Below are 5,615 nucleotides of genomic sequence, written 5' to 3'. Positions count from 1 at the left end.
TAGGGTAGGAGCAAAGAAGACTCAGACACCCTCAGAGAAGCCCTGGTAGAATAATCTTGGGGGAAAAGTTAAGGAGACCTTTTGTGTTTGGGTACATGACGGCTGAAAGTTTCTTTGCTCACAGTTCAAAGCCTCTGTCTCCTGTTGCTGGATTCCTACTACGTTCAGTGAAGCTGGATTTCATCCATTCTTTGTAAATAAAACAGGACTACATCAAAGAGATACGTGATTCCATCAGCAACTTCTCCTCCTTAGGGAAACAACCCACTAGCCCCACCACAGTTGGCTACCTGCTTGGGTCAAAAAAGAAAAAAAAAATCACACAGGTTTCCATTCACACTCGGTCTTGAAAGCAACAGTATCATGCTGCTGACTGCACGGGACTCACAGGGTCCAGGCCTAAATGGATGGCTGCTCCTATTCTTTAACTGGAATTGCAGGTGCCTCTTTATTGGTTGCATAGCCTTGATTGTCCACATACCATATACAGCATTAACTAGGCTTTCAAACAGAGATGACACATAACTGTTGATAGTGGGGGGGAGGGCACAATTTAAAGGTTCTGGTGGTATGCAGCAGGGTTCAGGGCAGAGCATATAAACCCAGCAGAAATCTGGGGCGCACGTGACCCTCCCCTCCATACACATCACCTCTGCTTTCAAACCAGTGGACTGGACTAGCTAGTTGAAAAACTGGGAGGAGTTGGGGGAGGAAGGAGAACTATTCAGCAAGTTTTCTTCCTCACACTTTTATTCCGGAAGTTACAGAAGATGGGAAAAGATGTGCCCGGTTCTGTAACAATCAGGCACAGAGCTCTGCCTCCTCAAAGGCCTTTTCCAGTTGGTTGGGGAAGACCCTTGCCCCACCCACTCTACAAGGCTCCTGGCCCTGAGCCCTTCAAGGAATAGAAGCACAGGTTTTCCCCAAGCAAAGACTATTCTCTGAGTTGCTTCCTCTTTCCTCATATCTGCCTTTGTCATTTTTCTGGATTCTTGGGTACCAAAACTTAAAGGGGCCACACCACGAGGACAAGGGTGGTTTTGTGGATTGGTAGGCCTGTTGTGATAATTGGGCCTACCAAATTTTCCCTATAAGCTCAGCTATAAAGTAGTGAGTGTAAGTTCATAAGTTACCACAATAACCTATAACAACAACGTTGATGGGGAAAGATACGAAAGGGAGACGGAGACACTGAATTAGCCCAAACTGAAAGGCTTCCTGATACAATTCAAGGACTGTGTTAAGATCATGCCTGGTAAATAAGAAAAGTGAATCAGTGAACCAAAATTGGTGTGCCAAAAACTAGCCCTAACTGGGGTACAAAATAATGAGGGGAAGAGTTATTCCACCTACAACTTCCTTTGCATGTCCTTAAAGAAAGAAACTGCCACCCTCACCATCCCCTGGGCCTTCATCATCCTGATTCTGAGAGATGTCCGGAAGAGACCAGGCCAGACAAAGGGACCCAGACAATTTCACCACCATTCTGGTTCCAGCTGAATCCCAACCACCACCTAGGATGAAATGGGATTGGACATTTACAACAATAGCTCTAGCCCATTTCAACTAACTTCTTTTCCCCCCAAAGGGACAGTTATTACCATCTTTGATACCATCTAAGAGACTGTCAAACAAGGGGTTTTTTAGTCTAAAAACTCTCTGCAGCTAAAGAGAAAGGGAACAAGGGATGTTGTTAAAATGAAAGTCTGATTTAATACTTTACATTTAAGATGTTTTTCCCTCTTTTCTTTATCTTTAATAAAAGGTTAAAATGATTTTTAATGCAGTGTTTGCCATGAACTGAGCAGGCTGAGATCTCTGTATACCTAATCCCAAATCTGGTTTAACACTGTTTCAGGTGACTGGGTTACGTTAACACCTTTAGCCCATGTATTAATTTAGATGGAATATAACAGGCCCTACAACCCTGAAGGGGACAGACGAACCCTGTCACGTAGGCCCTGTGGTTTTACATTGGTGTGAGAACACAGTCAAACCCATGGTTTGTATGTGGTAGGGGAAAATATAGGTGTGACCTTTCTTAGAGTCAGTATGCTAATTAGCATGTCAGATAATAAGCATTAAAGCTTGATCTACATCTACTATAAAGGAGAAAAGGCAGCAATTTAGTTAAGCCTAGTATTATACTGTTAATGTTGGCGAGTTTAAAAAAATATACCGTAATCCTGGAAATCTATAATTAAAAAGCATCAATTATACTCTTTTCATTGTAGGGGACATTAATGAAGTCTGCTTTGCCCAGCACAAGACAGATATGTAGGATTATATGAATTATTCCATAACAGTAAAAAGGGAATAGAGAGATTGGGAGAAGAATCAGCTTCAGCAGGGGGGAAAATATAATTAAAATGGCTTCAAAAATTTGTCAGCATAGCCTGTTATTTGACTAACCCTGACATGCACCTGGGCTTTCATTACAATACTGGGACTCCCTCACTTCCCTAAGGAAGGGTCTACAGTAAATTTAACTAGGATACACAAGGTTCTAAAGGTTTGGGCCTGAGACAGCTAATATCTTAGCTCATGCTGACCATACCATCTTCCTGGAGCGAGGAACAGGTCCCAGTGATCTCAGTGAATGACCTGGCTTATTCCTAAATCTTCTTATTTCCCACCTCTGCTTCCCAAAGATCTTTGATGTCCAGACATGGGGGCCCCAAGTTTTCTAAAGAGCTGGAGGCCAAATTTTAAACCGCTCAGCCCCCACAACCACAGCCAAATTTTCAAGAGCATTTAGAGCCCATCAGCTCCAATTGTGACACCGCCTGATTTTCCAAAAAGCTCAGCACCTAATGCGCACATTTGAAAATCTGGCCGTGGTTGTGTGTGCTGAGCCATTCTGAGAATTCCAGCCATGGAACCTGATTCTCCCCTACCTTGCCCCTTGTGCAGTAATTTACAGCTGTGCAGAGAGAATGCAAAGTAGATGCAAAATGCTCCCGTTCTGCTCTGGACGCATCTGTGCAGGGGTAAATAACTACACAAGATGCATATTAGTAGAGGATCAGGCCCGTAGTGCCCAGTCCTGCTTGTGAGTACAATAAGCAGGATTTGCCCCTTGATGGCCTCAGTGATTAGAGTTATATAGGTCATCTATTCATGGATGGTAAAGGGTTGGTAATCTGAAAACAGGGCTAGGAAGATGGATCACCTTGTCTATGCTGGTCAGAAAAACCAGTGTTAGCACCTTGCATTCAAGTACTGCACTGAGAACACGCTCTGGCTTACCTAGTTTCAACTTTAGTATGGACAGGGCCCCAGGCTCACAATCCGCCTCTTGAGACTTTACCTCATGACAGATTTTATAGAGCTTGGCATTTGCCAGGCTTTGAAAAGCTGCTGAACCTTTAACAATCCAATGATCTGGCCTGAAGACAAAGTGACCAAACACACTTATATTGAAACAAAGCCCAAAATATGTGTTGTGCATTGTAGAGATTTGGGGGGCTTTTTGTTACTTTGCCTTTTACTTTTAAATAATTTTAAGTTATTTAATCTAGTTTTCTTATTGACCATCTCATTTTAGTTTAGTAACCTGGGCTTGCTGCAATTTTCATTAATTTGACTTACAGTTGCTGTGTCAACTTGGTGCTATGGGTATTTAAAAATGAATATGTGGACAGCCAGTGCAGAGGACTTAAAAGCAAGCTCTGTGCATGCAGTGTCAATAACTGCTTTGCGTAAGGAGGATAGCTAGCATTTGTGCTTACTCTTCAAACTGCACATCACTTGGATAATACCACTTAATTGACAGATTAGACAGTATCACTTTTGTCTACACAAGCTCCCAATGACAAACGTCATGGTCTACTGCAGGGGTCGGCAACCTTTCAGAAGTGGTGTGCCAAGTCTTCATTTATTCACTCTCATTTAAGGTTTCGCGTGCCAGTAATACATTTTAACGTTTATAGACGGTCTCTTTCTATAAGTCTATAATATATAACTAAACTGTTGTTGTATGTAAAGTAAATAAGGTTTTTGAAATGTTTAAGAAGCTTCATTAAAAATTAAATTAAAATGCAGAGTGGCCAGGACCCGGGCAGTGTGAGTGCCACTGAAAACCAGCTCGGGTGCTGCCTTCGGCACCCGTGCCATAGGTTGCCTACCCCTGGTCTATTGTATCAATAGTCCATGGATTAAAGTTCCCCAGAATCACATGGCTACATGTCCTAATCCATCCAGTACTAATTCATAGACACCATAGAGTGCAGTGATCCAATGGTCTCCCTGGCTCAATGTATAAAAGTAGCTTTTATTGACATCTATATTCTTCTATTTTACCTCTCAAGAAAAGGACTCGGACCTTTGCTGATTTGTGCTTAACCCTTTTGTGCTGCTATGCTGTGTCGCTATCATTGCAGCTTCTGTCTCTGATGAAACTGTGTGATTCTGCACTAACTCAGCTATGATTGTTTGTTCCCTTTGTTGGGAGAGCTCTCTCAGCCTTCCCACGCAGTATTTCAGTGTATGTGGAGAAAACAAATTACCTGTATAAATGTACACTCATATTTAAATTCAACTTCCCATGAAAGCCACATTCTGATGATTGCTAGACTCTCTGGGCTACTCTTTAGGAGAGCTCCTCGGATTTCAGGCTGGTGTGCTTCAAATAAGAAAAAGACAATAAAAGTCATTCTTTTTTGGTTCTTTAATTTAGACATGACAGGCATCTGCCCCCTGGCAGTACCCCACAGTCTCGCTGGGTCTCCCCTCCCCAGGGAACCCCCAACTCCCTATCCCCACCTCAGTCTTTGGCTACTGCCAGTCACTATCTAGCCCCCGCTCACTGGGGCGGACGGCAGTATAATTGCCACTCATCAGCAGCAAGGAGGGTTTGGACCTACTGCCTCTGCCTACCCGTGGGCTGCCCCTCTGCAACCCCAGTACCTTTCCTGGCCTTTACCAAGGCCTGCAGCCTGGGGGTTTTCCAGGCTGGAGCTCCCCAGCTCCTCTTGCCTTCCCCCAGCCCTGCTACACGCCAGGCACCTTGCTCAGCACCCAGGCCCATCCCTCTCAACATCTAGAGAGAGACTCTCTGTCTGCTTCTAGCCCACTGCCCTCTTATAAGGGCCAGCTGAGGCCTGATTGGGGTGTGGCCCCACCTGTGGCTACTTCCCCCAATCAACTTATTCTGCCTGGTTCCCTACCACAGCCCTCTCCCAGGGCTGTTTTAAGCCCGTCAGGGCAGGAGCAGGGTTACTGCCCCACTACACCCTCCTTTATAAAATGGTTTGACATCTGTGGATGAAAAGTGCTATATTGGTGCTAAATATGATTATATTACTCAATGCTTTGCATAGCTATTGTGGTGTTTGTCTCAAAAGTTTTGTACAAAAAAAAGACTAGGTAACCCTCATAGTGTGATTTAAGTATTATTATCCCCATTTCAGAGGTGGAAGGTGATGCACAGAAAGATGAAGGCCAAGAGCCTTCAAAGTCACTTGACTAAGAGTCAAGTGGGTTGCGCAGGCTGTAATATTGAATTTAGATTAATAGATCCCAAGGCCAGAAGGGACTATTGTGATCATCTAGTCCAGGGGTTCTCAACCTTTTTCTTTCTGAGTCCCCCCTCCACCCCCCGGCTATAAAAACTC

The sequence above is a fragment of the Terrapene carolina genome, unplaced genomic scaffold (genome assembly GCF_002925995.2).
Source record: "Terrapene carolina triunguis isolate 2854851 unplaced genomic scaffold, T_m_triunguis-2.0 Scaffold192, whole genome shotgun sequence".
NCBI classification, from domain to species: Eukaryota; Metazoa; Chordata; order Testudines; family Emydidae; genus Terrapene; species Terrapene triunguis.
Note: the sequence above shows the minus strand (reverse complement) of the source record.